Below are 15,771 nucleotides of genomic sequence, written 5' to 3'. Positions count from 1 at the left end.
AGTACTTATGAGAATATTTGTAATAGAGTTGGCTGTATATATTAAATACATTTCAATGACAAATATGCTCTGAGAATTTACTTTTATTTGCAGTATGGAAGACTGCAGACAGGCTTTATTCAGAGTTCTGCTTTGCAGTTCAGCTGCAAAGCAGAACTGTTAGTACCCTCCTGGAGATGGATTGGCCAGGTTCATATTCAGCTTCACTGACACCCAGGGACTGAAGTAATTAAATTAAAGACTTGCAACACAAACTGACAGTTACATTCTTCATCCTTTCTGAGGGATAAAACTAATAATTTAATTCCTTGGTAGTGACCAAGAACATAAAATTTCAAACCTTCAGAAACTGTTCCTTTCCCCTCCTTCTGTATCACTGCCAGAGCACAGACCATTTCTCCGTGCACTATTGGCATTCGGGTAGTGTGGATGGCAGCAGGGACTGAACCAAAACCTTTTGGCATGTCCTGCTGTCCCAAGAGTCTGGTCTAGTCCTTCTAGCCCTCAACTAGTAACTAATACTATGCAGACTAGCCACTAGAGGGGAATAAAGAATCATACTGTTCTAACATAGGTTACTGCATCACAAACTGCTTTGCAGGGACATCTCAGCCATGGCCATGAACAAGTGCTGTATCTGACTCAGCTGGCAATGCTGCTTCATGCTGCAGCCATTACATTTGCATTCAGACAGCAAGTTTACTTAAGGGTCTTTAAACCTATAATATGTTTGTACACTCACTGCATAATTATTATAAATGTTTGTACTGCTAACTGTGTCCTAATTATTTGCAGTGGTAAAGTTTTGTAGGCTCTGAACCACCAAGCATTTCAGCATGTTTTATTAACTAAAAAGATAGACCCAAATTAGGTTTTTCAGGTGCTAGAGGTAAACATAGATTATGGTGTTTTCAAGGTCAGGGAGGTATGGCCATCAGGGGAGATCAGTCACAGCTAACTAGCCTAGGAGGACTATCAAGCCTTAGGTGCCTGTAAGACCCTCATTTGGGAAGCTACTGAAAGCAGGTAATGGTACTAAAGCTGCTGATTAGTGAGTGAATGGTGCAGACACCAATCTAGATAGTGGAACTTTAGGACAACTGATTTTCAGGTGGTTGAGTTAGTTTTGCCTATACAACTTTGACTTCTCTGCTCTTAACAATACAAGTTAAGGCCAGTAAAGAATTATTATTACCCATCAGGAGTCCCTAAAACATACAGGAGGCTGGTTTTTATTATCAGAATGGACCTAAGAATGAACAGAATTATGTTAAATGAGCATACCAGTAATGTCACCTTCCAACACTTCAAAACAAAACAAAAGAAGCAGTTCTAATCCAAAATCTGGAAGAGATACCTTGAAATAAATTTTAAACCTTTAAATTTCACCATTTCAAGACCTCTGAACTCTCCTTTTCTCCTGGCTGCTCTCCTGACACCGAGCTGTGATCTCTAGTAACTCTTTCTTTTAATAATGAAGGCAAAGATTCTGCTATAGCCATTTGATTGCAGGAAGTAGAATCGGAGAAAAAAAAAAAAAACAACACAAAAGGAGTAGTGGTAAAAAATATATGAGTTGGCAATGCCACTGTATATTATTTTCCAGGCTTAACAGAGCTGGATTTGAAGACAATATCCAGGGACAAGAGCTTAAAAATGGAAAATTTACTAACCTAAAGATTCTTATCTTCACACAGAAATCCAGGCAGGAGGTATGTATGTATTGCTTTTTAGTAAGAGGGAGGCCAGCAATGATCCCATTTAATTTCCTGTAGTAGGAAGCTTAGCAACTATTCAGTAATAATATCTCCTTAGGTGATTGCTGCTTATACTTGGAGGGATGTGAAATTAGAGGAAGTCCTTGAAATATTAATGCCATTGCCCATTACAGTCCTTGAAGAGGAAGACAAGGACATTGGACTGAATGTGCCATTGAATGCTTGCCCTTGGCAGTGTTTCAACCATCACACACATCTGATTCTCTCTAAAGTGGAAAAAATTCTTGGCTTGGGACACATCCCCTTGGGTTGTTTCTCATGGAAAATACTGGACACAGGGTTACTTCATCATGACTGATTTGCTTAATTGGAAAGAAAGAATGATATTTCTGCTGTGAAAGTAATTGGCGTTTAACATTTTTGCATCTAACCTCTTTCAGAAAGTTTCCACTGATTTTTCTTAAGCAGGTCTTCATAGGCTGATGCCTTGATAATGAGTTGTATTTTTCACCTGATACACCAAATCTTAGCCATACAGCTGTCTCCCACTAGCAAGTATGAACTTGAAACATTTTAAATAACATGCATTACAATAAGAACATACATCAGACAATTAGCAAAAATGTAATTGAATTTGTCTCCTGTCTGAAAACAGAGGGAAAAGGTTGGCTTGTTATTAGTAGCATAATAATCCTAATAACATTTTAAAATGTATTTTTAATCTAGATTAATTTTCCAGCACTTGATAAAGCAATTTAAATTTCATAAGCTTCATTGTCCTAAACAATTTGGAAATAAAGGATTATCTGCAGCAAAATTGAAAGGCTCATTTGGAGACTACCTGTGTGCCTAAGCTTTTCTATGAAAATATGTAGATAGTTATTTTGCTGGAAACTTTTTTCATGTAAATAGAGGGATGTATTGTCTGTTTCACAGGAATATTTTAGCTTGAATCATGTTCTTATCAGAAAACTTAAATTCCAGACTATATATGAAAAGTAATAAGGGGGTCAGTACCAACTTTCCCTCAAAAGAATAAAGCATGGAAATATTGACCGCACATAGAGATACTAATTCAATGCTTATAATAAACAATACTGCAATTAACTATTAATTTTATTTTATAAGAGTGAGTCAAGATTTAATTTTTTGGTAATCACTGGCAGATCTGCTTTAAATCTTCTTACTAGAGTATTTACATAAATTGTTTATGAATGTTTACAGAGTTGTATTCTGGTTGGATTTGTGAAGTCAGTCTTGAATGTTTTGTTTGAAAAATTTATGCTAATTGACCCATGTAGAATTATTGTGGGCTTTCCATAATGTGCTACAGAAATTTAGCATAGTGGCTGTCTTTACAGCAAGAACTATTTTCTAATTATTAGGTAAGCATTTGTTCATGATTTACAAAACTGTAATTTAGGGACTTCTATACACTATCAAAGACAAGCATAAAAAATTTGTCACAATTTTTCTGGCTTTCAAGGCCTTTCAGCAAATTCTGTAGAGGAGAGATTTTTTAAAAAGAAATGGATACTCACAATTGTGAATTTACATAATGACTTTTTGATGATATCTAAATGATGGCACAGAAGCTAAAATAACATGGAGAGAAGCATAAAGACTAACTGATAGGGAAACCACTAAGGGAGGTAACTGTGTGAGTACATAACTACCATAAACAGAGTGAATGAGAAAAGTACTAGAATCATGCATTGTACCACATTAATTCACTGGAGAATGTGGAAAGGCTTGTAGACCACGTATCATGGTTAATTTTAAAAGATATCTGCCAAGCTTGCTATACTATGCTATGAAGACAGTTTAGCCAAAATGACAAAGGGGAGGAAAATATTCCAAGAGATTTGGAATCACACCTGCAAGACAGAGACTATGGATCAGTATCAGGCCCACAGTAAAGATAACCGGTAAAAATAACAGAAAACCTGAAGCTTTGAACAGAATTTATAAATTTATGTTTCTGCCAGATTTGTTGGTGCAGCCCTTTTTTAAAGTAGCAATATGCTGCACTTGAGGGAGGGGAAAAAAATGAATGAGCAGTCTGTTCAAACTAGAGAAAATGTAAGAAAGATAACACTATGGTCAGTATCATCAACATATTGTGAGCGTGTACACAAGGTACAGCTATGTACACGAGGTAAAGCTATTACTGAGCTTTAGGAAAGTGGTATTTGGAGCACTTCAAAAGGTTTGGAGAATCAATTCAGATAGTTATCTGGACTGATACAGAGATGGACGTGATGGTAAGCATTCTGCAAAACACTTCATCCACAAGGCTGTTCAGAATGCAGTACCTGTTTTACTCATGTTTTTCCTATTTCTTTTCCTCCTGTTCACTTCCTATTTAGAATTTATGACTACTATCAAGAGTTACTCAGAATAGATAAGTATATTTTCTATCAGAGTAGAAAAGTGCATTATCTACTTTATTGTGTATTAGTAAGGATGTTCTTCGAATTCTCTAAGAAAGTGGGGGTAGAAAAGAAATAAAGATTATTAATTTTTGGAACCTAAGCACATCACACAAAATAATCCAGATGTTCACTGATAATGCTTTTTCCTACAGTAAAATCAGCATCTCTCTCTCTTTTCCTACTTTCCACTGAGTTTTCTGTCTAGTCAGAGTAAAGGCTACTTACATAGCCCACTATCTCCTCTACCTCTTTCTTTGGCGTATATGAAACATCCCTCCCACTGAAAAAATTCTGTATCCCAGGATCTATCCTAAATATTCTCAATTTAGACACTAACATGGGTTCCAAGGATAGGAATCTCAGTTTTAGTTACTTTGTTATGTCCTTCTCATCTGCTTATGCTGAAACATTTGTAGTAAAGATACTTCTGTTTATCTTTAAAGAAGTCTCTTTAAAGATACTTCTGTTCTGTTTGGCACTTTCTGCAGATGTGATGTTTCAGTTCAATTATAAAGAATTTAATGAGCTTCAGTACAACTTTGTTCCAATGACATTAGGAGATATTTCCTCAGGAAATTATTTATTTAGTCTTATGTCTCTACCACTGGTAAAGTTTGGTTTCAGGGAATCACAATTTTTGCCTTTTTACTCAAGGTCCTTAAGTCAGAAAAAGAATTAATTATCCCATAGGAGGTCTGTAGAAAGAATTAATGCATTGCAAGTGTCCTACTCTGTCATGAAGCTCCATTCACTTCTCCACTAGTATTGAAGTTGCACTGAGGTTGAAATCCTTCAATCGTCCTTTCCTTCACCATTCTTTACTACAATGTTTCAATCTCCGTTACTGCACTTATTCCCTCTTTGTGTCCTCATTTACCTGTTCCATAATCTGCAACAATGAAAAGTTTATATTCTGCCTCATTTATTGGAATATTAATATTTGGGATATTTCTCCAAATAATTTCTTTCCTATCATCCCAAGAAAATGTTTACATATTTTTAGCTTAAAAACTCATGTCCAGTTGTTTCATTATGCATGATCATGATGACATTATGCAGAAATATATTTTCTTCATAGAGTCATGATTGACTGGTCCAAATTGATGAGTTTTTTCTACTGCAGTGCATTTTAACAGGGATTCCAATATTATATACACCAGCACAAGTTAACAAGTTACAATCTGTTTAATGACAAAACCAAATGTTAAACAAAATTTTCTTCTTAGTTTAAAAGTAAATAAACAGTATTATCTTTCTAGTTAATGTTTCTTGCCATCTGAATAAACTGCTGTTTCAAATATGAATCCCCTTTCCATTATAACCCCCATTTTATATAATTACGTTCCAGTCAAAAACTGGATAGCATATGGACATCTTTTACAGATTTTCTTTCAATATATAAAAAACAATTAGACAAACAAAAAACCATAATATTAGGTTTCAAAATTATCTGGTTCAAATTTCTGAAAGATATTGAAATTACTTCTACCTCCGTGAGAATAATACCTAAAGAGAACAGGAGAGAAACTGCCAACTGGGAATTATTTTAAAAACATTTTGAATATATCCTAAAGTATTTATAAAGTAATTTTAAATGTTCACAGAAAGCAGTGCATTGAAGAGGAAGGAAATGGAAAGAAGACATTTTCCTTTACAAGTACAAAACAGAGCGTAATTTCATTTCAGTTCACATTTGAGAAGCTTGGAAAACAACATATCAAAAATGCAAATGTATACAATATGTTTAAAGACAAATATAATGCAATTGGTCTGTGTAGTAGCTAAATCAGGAAATTGACTGTAATTGTAGTTTATTTTATGAGAACATAATATAATTACAAGACTGTTGAAAGAGAAGCTTATATACATCAAAATCAGTGGATTAAGACATAATGTTCTTATATGAAATTCTGCCCTCAGACTCTGAGGCACAGGATGAAGTGGCAGAGTGTAGTAATGGAGTTAAGAGCCCCACAGAGGATTAAAGAAAGCCATACTGCCAGCAGTGCTCAGCAGGCGTGTGAGGAAGGAATCAGAGTATAGATTCAAAATGAATTGACACAAGAACATGGAGTGAAGAAACTGCTTGAGCCGTAAAACACAACCTTTCTTTTTATAGGCTGTAAATGAGCCTTGCTCTATGCCCACACAGAAAGTCAAGAGTATGAGGACACATGTAGCCTTCAGTGTCCAGCCTGGACTGGAGGATAAAGTTCCCAATGGACAAAAAGATCTCCCAACTGGTTCAGAGATGAAAAAATAACATTGTTTTCTTAGAGCTCAACAATTACAGAGAATAAGATTTGCCACTAGCACTGATCACTGAGAGCAGGAGAAGCAATGCTTTTAGATTGCTTGGACAAAAAAGTGACCTGTAAAGGGATTAGTTCATAAGTCCTACAGAGCTTCCATTAAATGTGTAGATCAAGTGAAATAAAAATTATAGGATGACTAAAGAAATTTATGTGGAAGACGACAGTGGCAATGAGCTGAGGGATAAGATCAGTTGTGTTTGCTCATATGAGCTACTGGAAAATAAGATCAGAGACTATTTTGGATACAGTCCAAGGTGCATGCCAAGCAGAGCAAAAAGATTACGAGCCAAAGGAACAGTAAGAAGTGAGTGATTACAATAAAATCAGATATAAAATATGTGCAAAATGGATGCTGCAAGAAGACCTAGTATGCTTTTAATAAGTGGAGTGGAACTGAGGTTTGGGAAGATATAAATTTCAGTGGTTGATCTATCCAATGACAAAAGTAATGTCAATTTGGACAAAATAAAAATGAGAAATTGGGACATATAGATAAAAAATTCTCCAGTGGCAGACTAGGAATCAAATAGGTTTCATATATATTCTGTACAATGAACTGTGATTAAAATTTGCAGTCTGATATTGATATGCCTCCCAAAAGATTTTTAAAATGCTACCCAAGGCTTTGGCAAAGTGACAGCCACAGCATAATCACATTTAAAACACGTGTGAAACCTTTCAAAGGTGCAATCCAGCTGAAAAAAATTTGCTGCTTGTTGTTACAAAGACATTTCTGTGGTGCTGTATTTTTTATCAGCACTTTGTATATGCTCACCTGAACTTCACTTCTAGATAATGCAGGAGAGCTTTTCAGTTTTTCAGAAATTTCAAATTTCTTGGGTCAGGATTCTAGAAAGAACAGTTTTCCTGTTCTGTGTTAGACTAGGCCATGAGTCTGCCAGGGCTGACTTTTCTGTATAAAAGTGTTACTTTCTACCAGCGTTTGAAAAAGGCATTACCTTTTCCAGTTAGGAATTTCTAACATGTGTGCAAAGTAGAAATCTTCCAGTAGGTTATAATGTGTTGAGGGTAGTAAAGGTCTTTGGTATACATGTTTCTCCTTATAAAACAAAAATGTACAGCTTAATGCATTACAAAGAGTGTTGTGAACTTTCCACTCACCCTACTGTTTTGTCTCTTTTCATAAGTTAATATAGAGTAAACCACTACTAAAACTACAGCTATGTAGACTTGGATAATATATAGATTGCTTGGATTTGCCTTGTCTTGCCAATTTCTGCAATGGAGCACACATTTATATTTGCAATAGAAATATGCAAAATCCTTTAAAGTTTCAATTAAAAATCTAAAACCTAAGAGTTTTCAGTCAGCACCTTAAACAATTACTCTTCTTGTCTATGCATAAGGGCATTTATATGTTCATTCCACAGAGTGTGGCAGAAGCTAGCCATGAACTTTCAGATTCACAGTGAACAGCTATTGTCATATTTTCTAGTACAAATGATTATTTTGCAACTTTTAACTATTATGCATATGTTCATATTTAATTATTTAGTGTAATTAGCAAGTCCTTATGGCTTTCCTGGTTATGGTCATTGTAGTTTTTACGTGGTGGCAGAAATGAACAGTAGTTGTTGTTTTGTGATCTCATCAGCTCATACAAACTAATTTAGATCAGGCTGTACCAGGTTTGGATGCTCATCCAAAATCCTTAAAGGAGCTTCAGAAGATTGAACTAGTGATTTGCAGCTTGAGAATTAATCTGACATGATTTAATGCCAAATGACCTAGAAGGTACTAGATTGCTGCACAAAGTCTTTGTGAGGTGAAGAGTGGATTCCAGCTCCGGACCAAATTCAACTTTTTTATCTAAGTAATATTATTACCACCCACACATATAATAAAAATTTACACTCACACATATATCAAGAATTCCTGTGGAAAAAGATGCTATCTTAGGTGAATACAGGTAAGAATTTGAGGAATATGACAGAGAATAAAGCTAATAGCAAAACAGCTATTCCATAACAGCTTATGGAATTTGGTAGATTACTGATAAATATCAGAACTGGAAAGGTGAATAATGAGACAAATTTTAAAAAAAGATTTTTCTTTCAAGTGGGATTAAAAATTCTAGCACAATAGTTTCAGTGTCTCCTTTGGGTAGTTATTTCAACAGATAACGTTTGTCAACAGACAAAATTTGTAACTAGTTATTACCTTCAACTTCATGGTCATGTATGCATTTCCTCTAATGTGCATATATATTAATTTTAAAATCTTTAAAATCTTTTAAGGCAAATGTTCTCTATGCAAGGAAAACATATTATTAAAAGACATATAGATGTACATATATGGCGTTTCATCAGAGCTAATGCTTTTAGTAGCAGTTAGATTTTGCTTTGGTTGGGAGTGTTAAATAGCAAAGCCAAACAAGTTCTGCATCTGGAGAACAAGTGATACTTTGAAAAAAAAAATCTGACATCATATAATATATAAAACATCCTAAACACTTTTTAGTTTAGATTACAAAGGAGAAGGAGAACTCAGTAATTAAAAAGTGATGACAAATTGAACAAACCTTTTGGTCAGTAAAAGATTCACTGTATAATTCAGAATGGTTAGAAACTCCTAGATACAAGGCAAAATACAAAGGCATAGAGACAGAAATTGCCTACCACAATTCGGTGGCAATCCACATTACATGTAATGCATAGTATTTCCAGTATCTAATACTGGAATCAAGGCCAGTAGGATCACATAGGCAATTAGCCTAGCCTTGTTGTAATAGAAGTCATAGAAATTGCAAAATTAAATAGAAGTAATACCCAGATGTTTACATTTAGGTGCCTAGAGACAGCCAAGTCCTTGTTCCTTGGAAGTATTTGTATATGTACTTAACTTTACAGAACTTGTAGCTTCATGAGGACAGAGTGGTCAGCAGCTGAGTGATCTGCATCTTGGGAAATGTGAGACCGGGCCACAGAGACGAACAGCACAAATGGAAGAGAAAAAAAACCAAGGCACATGCAAAAGATAATATTTAAATATGTGCATACACACAACCATTTATGTACGTGTGTACATATGTGTCTATATATATGGCTGTACTTATGATGCCTGATGAATAAAAAAGAAGAGATAAAGTACAAGATTCCATGTCTGATTATAAGTTCCCTGAAAAAAATAACACCAAACACAGTTAATTTGAAGGGTCTCCATATTTCACTGGCTAGACCAGCTATTATTAATATTTACAACAGAATGTGAGTAGGAACTCTCCAGTTCCTTTTGTTTTCAATTACAATCTTCACACAAGGAAAACCTTCCATACTTTTTTCCCCCCTCATCTACATTTGGCTGTATTTAGATCTTATATACTACACAATTTAAGCAAAATCCTGGTAGGTAAGACAACAAGAATCTTCCCAAAAGCCATGGCAGACAAACATTTTTATTCCTGCAATGCACACACAGTTGTGTTACACAGTGCTTAAGATGAAATAACATTTTGGAGCAGACAGAAATGGTTTCATTGATTTCAATAATGCCGCTCTTACATATAGCAGGCAAAATTGTGTATCTTCACACTTCTATTTTGCATAACTTTAACACAAACTAAAACAAAGCAAAATAACTACACTCAAGTCTTAAAAAACACTTTTGTGGTACTGGTTGCTTTGGTAGTAACTTTATGGTTTTTCTAAATAACCAGATACTGTTAGTTTCAAGATAGAACTTTGAACATTCAAAGTAAAGAATGGGCTTTTCTTTTCTATTGATGCCAGCAGATGTGTGAACCCTCAAATGATACAACATTAACATTGACTGTATTTCCTTATCAGGCTGTGGGTGAGGGCAAGCTCAGGTTCATGCTAGAATGTTGTAACAACCTTGAAAATTAGCACTAAAAAGGGTTTTGAGACATCCTTTAAGCCATTCTGTTGTCCAAAGGCAAACTAAGCCATATCTGTAATATATGAAATATATTCCTTATGATTTGCAGTGTGAAAGACTGCACAAAAAAAAAGTCCAAACAAACAAGCAAACAAAAAAGAAATTGTTGGCTTCTGGTTGAAAAAAAAAAATTAACAGAAAAGTGTACTTAGAGTAAACCAACTTTTCTTTTAAAAAGTACATTTTTCTTTAAGTTAAGAAAACAATGCTTATTCTTGGCTCTCTAAGTTTCATTGAATCATTGTGCTGTCACTGGTTGCTACACTGTTTGGATGAAAACATGTATACTTTATCATCACTATCTCAGTCACCTATTGAAAAATTAATAATGGAATACAAAGACCCTTCCAAAAAGGGAGGAAGCAGTGTCTTCTAGTCCTCACCAGGAGGCCATATATTAGCCAGATTCCATCTCTGGATTCCCTTGAGGAATTCTGTTAATTATTTTTATTGGCAGCAAAGAAAACTAAGTTCTCAAATACTTTTTATATTTATAGGCATACCTTATCTTCTTTTAAAGCTCTGGTTTGGGATTCTGTTCTCCATCTCTCATCCAGGCCTAAAGCTTAGAAGATTTGTTACAGTTCTTTTTTTCTTGTATGCTCTTGGATTGAAAATTTTTATTATAGTAATGATATTCTGACTTCTTAGTCAAAAAGTCATGCTATATTCATTGTTCAAGTAACTACTGTAGGGAACTATTTGATGGTTGTTGACTATAGTTAATAGTCTGGAATGCCCTGTTCCTCATACTTTTACTCTTTGTTATGCTTTTTCCAAGTTATTTACTACAGAAAATGAAATCTCTCAGCTCCCCTGTAGATGTCAGGAATATTTGAGAAGGCCTGAAATGTGGTATTGGTTTCAAAATGGCATTCACCTTTCTACTTTGTCATCTAATAGTTTTATCCAGAAACTATTATATTCAATCTTTTTTTTTTTTTTGCCTTTCATCTGACTGTTAAATGAAATTGCTGACACATTCACCACACATTTGAAGTCAATAGTAATAATTGGATAAGTGGCATGTAGTCACATTCTTGGCATGGAAAGAACCATAAATATGTTTCTCCAATATCTCTGAGATCCATAAAAGGGCAAAGAGCCCAACTACTTATGGGAAGGTCAAGTTAAAGACAAGATCTTTGCTGAGCAGCCTGGCTTCACCCACTCTGCCAAGCAGCTGCAGTGCAGCTGGCACACCTCTTACCTTGCATCTCAACACCTGCACAGAGGCTGCTCATGTGGCACCTGTAAAGCATCAGGGAAGCAGCACAGCCAGAGGTATCCACAGCTGCCAGCTGAAGTGCAGAACTGACTGCTGCCTGCTCCTGCCCCTCTTCCTCCTCCTGCTCAGGTGTCCATGCCATTTGAATTCTGTCTTTCTGAATCTCCACCATTGCAGAGGATAAGCCATTGCTATGTAGACAGGAAACTTTCTGCAACAGCTGGTCTTTCAACCCAGGTATCCAACCACTGAGCAGTTTGACACCATTCTAGCCAGGCTTCCCATCACAAAGTTTGAATCCAGAGGAACAGGGCCACTTGTTGAATACTCCTGATACAACTCTCCTAGCAAGAGTTTTCAGAGGCAGACATATTTGACACTGTGGCTCACAACATCCAGCACCTGCAGGAGGCCTGTGGAACCTACTGATCAACTGGCCACCAGTGTGGGGTCAGCATAACTGGAAGGAACATGTGGGTGGCTGAGAACTTCATCTAGTGGCAATTGATTCATTTGCTAGAGTAATACAGGTCAGAGGGGGCACCAAAGCCATGCTGCCTTCAAAGTTAGATCAAATTGCTTGTGGTTTTCCAGCTGAGTGTTGAAGATCTCAAGGATTTTACAGCCTGTTTGAGGTAGACTGTGCCAGGGGTTAAGGTGATGCATGTTTCTTCCCATAACACTAATCACACTGCATTTCTCATATTTTATCTTGTGCCCATCACATCTTGTGCTTCAACTCTAAACTTATCTGAAGAATCTGGCTTTTCTTCTGCAACCCCCTCCTCACACGGCTGAGTAAGTGGCAATCCTTCAACCTCACCTTGTCTGCCATGTGCTCCAGCCCTGTCTCCCTCTGCTGTACTCTCTACAGTTTGTAGACATGTCTTGACTCCCATCACTTAACCATGATATGAAGTCAGGCAAAGTTTAAAAATGCTAAAATATTTTTAAACAAAACCCCAAGTAAAGCAAAATACATTACAAAAATACTTTAATTGTTTTAAAGTTTGGCAGAAGCAACTTTCATCCTATTTTGATTCTCTCCTGTTGTTGACCTCAAACGTCAACATTTGGTGGCAGCTTTCTACATGGAAAGCTTTGGACTCAGTTTGGCAATATTAGGGCTAATATTTTGCACAATGAGCTGTTCTTTATAGAACTGTCCTTTACAGAAATCAATACAATAACAACCTAATGAGGCTTGGTCTAGAAAAATCTTATTTTGGAGGAGAGGATGCATTTCTGTGATTGCTTGATAGAAAACTTTATTATTTGAGTTCATTCTTCTCTTACACTTCTTTATATTTTCAACTGTTTAATTGTATTATTTCTTGTATTGAATTTGGAGCTCTCAGTAAGACTATATATATATATGTGTATATATATATATATATATATATATATGCCTTATACCTTCATATTCAGTTTTTCACCAAGATGGAACTGTCTGCTATAGGAATATTGATGACATCAATAGAACTTCTCTTTATCAGTACTCCTCAAAATTTGATCATAATGAGCATATGGTGCTGTCTGGTAAGATCTCTAGAATATATGGAGCTGTTCCATAGAAGAGTATCACCCATAAAAAACCTGCATAAGCATTTTTTTTCCTATTACTATGTACATTTTCTAGAAAATGAAGGAGTTTTTTAAAATACAAAATATAAACCACCTTCTCAATGTGACAAAGCTAACAAAGTACTAGAGTATCAAAGAAAATCCTACCTTCTGTCTGGCAAAAAAGCCTTTACAGCGAGAGCATTCAAAGTGTTGTTACTTAATACATAGCAGAACACAGATGCAAGATGTGATATTGACAGTGATTCATTTTACCAGAAAAACCTGGCAGACATAGTTGTAGTTAGGTTTTATAGTCACCATGCTGCAAAAAAAGCCTTACCTCAAGAAGCTTTTTTTTGCTACAGGCCTAAATAGGAAAGCTTATGGTAAAATACTCTGGAGTTTTTAAAACACAGCCCTGCACAGACTCAAAAACTCAGCTGATATGGTCTGTTTTCAGAAATAAAAGCATTCAGGGGCCTAAATCTTACTCCTTTTCACTCAAGGCTTGAGCCCACCATTTAGAGATGCAAAGCCATCCAAAGTACCCCTGCATCCAGTAAGAGGCCATGGACCATGCTGACATCCAGATTCAGTTCTGCATTATAAATTCCATCCAAAACAAGCATCTTGACATTCTGGATAAGTGTCATGACTAGTATTTCAGCAAGGTGTAATAAAACTGGAGTTACTTGAGACATTAATGAGTCAGAGCCAAGCACACCTACTCTTTAAGCTAACTACCCCTCTGCTCCTTCAGTACAGCCAAGCAGAAATAGCTTTGCTAACACTTCTACTGCACAAATCCATAGAAGGATGGTGTGGTTTTGCCTCTGGAACCACTGGAATAGCAAACTCCCTAATCTATTGAGGCTCTTTCCTTTCCAGAGGCAATTACAGCAATCTAATTCAGATGCATGTAGCTGTTTCTAAAGAGCAAAGCTCTGGTATTCATTAGCCAATGTTCAGCTCTAGGAGACACTCCCTGATAGAGTCTGAAAAACTGAAACAATTGATGCAGTTTCCATCTTGCAGCTTTATATAAATGCTTAGCAAGTCTGCTCAAATGACATGTTACAAGGATTTTTCAACCTGTTCACAGCTTCTAAGATGCCAGCCCTGAGTTTTTTTCTGAGATAGGTAGCAAGAAACTAACTAATACAACTTACTTGAATATAGATCCCTGCAAATTCTTCTAGGGATAACAAGATGTGACAGCTCAACTGCTTCCATTCATATTGGTTCCTTTTGCAACCATTGAAATTTAAAAAAAAACTGTAAGAAGAAGATTTCTATTTGTGTGTTTAATTTAATCTTGAGGTTTGAGCCAGGAAACTTCATGCAGGGAGTAGAATCTGTAGGAGCAGACATGTCTGAGAATTTTGAAAATACTGTGCAACAATGAAAAGGTATCTTTATGGTTTTTTTCTAGAAGGGGTGACCCTTGATATTTTAAATGCTTCACTAAAAATATAGGTATGCACTTCAAATGAACAATGCCAGTCCTATGTACAGTCTTCATAATTTCAATCCCAGATACTTAGTAATTGAAGTTTTTCAGTAGTTAATAGTCCTTGTCTCAAAGGAGATTCTCAATATCTTGTTTATTATAGAAAACAAAAAAGTTGTTGGATTTTGTTTCCAGCAGATAAAGTTACTTGATGTTACACAAATTCTACTGGAGAAAAAACAGAAAGGAAACATAACTGGGTCTAAAATTTTATTTAGTACACAAAACTTCCTGTTCTTACCATTTCTTTGTTTCATCTCTTGCTTTTGCATTTGTAATCCAACCATACTGAAATTTCTACCTAAGTTTTGGCTGGGTTTGCAGAATTACAAAATTACAGTTCACAAAATTTTCTCAGCTCAAATCATAGTAAGACTACAAAGCTATTATCTGAGCAAATTTGTTGAGGAAAAAAGTCACCCTGAATTCAATCCAAACCCTATTCAAATCAAATTTTTCCTGAATATACAATTCTCTGTGTACTTGCTTAGGTTCCAATCCCCATGAAATGCAAGAACTGAACTTGGAAATATTTTATACTGCCATTCTGATAATTCTTGTAGTTTCATTTGTCAGATTGAGAGCTTTCTGTCATCTTTTCATTCAAATGAAGGCTCATTTAGAAGCACCTGAAGCCAAAAGAGGTTTTGCCACTGGATCTGAGATTTGAGCATGGCCTCTGTCTAAAGACCTTACTCTTAATCTTACCTTACTTACCTGTCCCTCCCCCTCTTCCTCAGCTGCTCTCTTTTTCCTTGCCAATTCCTAAGTAATTTAATTTCGAGGTACTTGAGGAAAAAAAAGATTATGTATGCTTAGAGAATGAGACCGTGCTAAATAATTGGTACACTGATGTAAAACTTTACTTCTCTTACTTACCATGTAGACAGAATACAGAAGTATTGCTGAACATTTTTTTTTTTGCACTTCACCCATTTGTTAGAACATTTAGGGCAAAGCAGAGATAATTATCACCAGCAGAATTATAGACTCAGCAAAATGCATAGCTTCTCCTTTGATACCTTCAGAATAAATACTAACCTAGTAGACTGAAGAATATTGACAAGTGCCAGACTTGGCA

The 15,771-nt window shown here is 35.7% G+C and overlaps 1 long non-coding RNA gene across 2 annotated transcripts in view; it reads left to right on the top strand.

The window, feature by feature from the left end:
* The first annotated feature begins 1,603 nt into the window (after positions 1-1,603).
* LOC118697781 (uncharacterized) overlaps positions 1,604-15,771 on the top strand; it is a 46,478-nt gene continuing 32,310 nt past the window's right edge. The window contains exons 1-2 of one of the 2 annotated variants that reach the window (XR_004981802.1): positions 1,604-1,712; positions 9,339-9,581. This is a non-coding gene — a long non-coding RNA (uncharacterized LOC118697781). Of the gene's footprint in view, positions 1,713-9,338; positions 9,582-15,771 lie in introns of those variants that run through there. The other variant, XR_004981804.1, reaches the window with a different exon arrangement.

Source organism: Molothrus ater, chromosome 1 (genome assembly GCF_012460135.2).
Source record: "Molothrus ater isolate BHLD 08-10-18 breed brown headed cowbird chromosome 1, BPBGC_Mater_1.1, whole genome shotgun sequence".
NCBI lineage: Eukaryota > Metazoa > Chordata > Aves > Passeriformes > Icteridae > Molothrus > Molothrus ater.
Note: the sequence above shows the minus strand (reverse complement) of the source record. Positions and strands in the feature narration are given on the sequence as shown.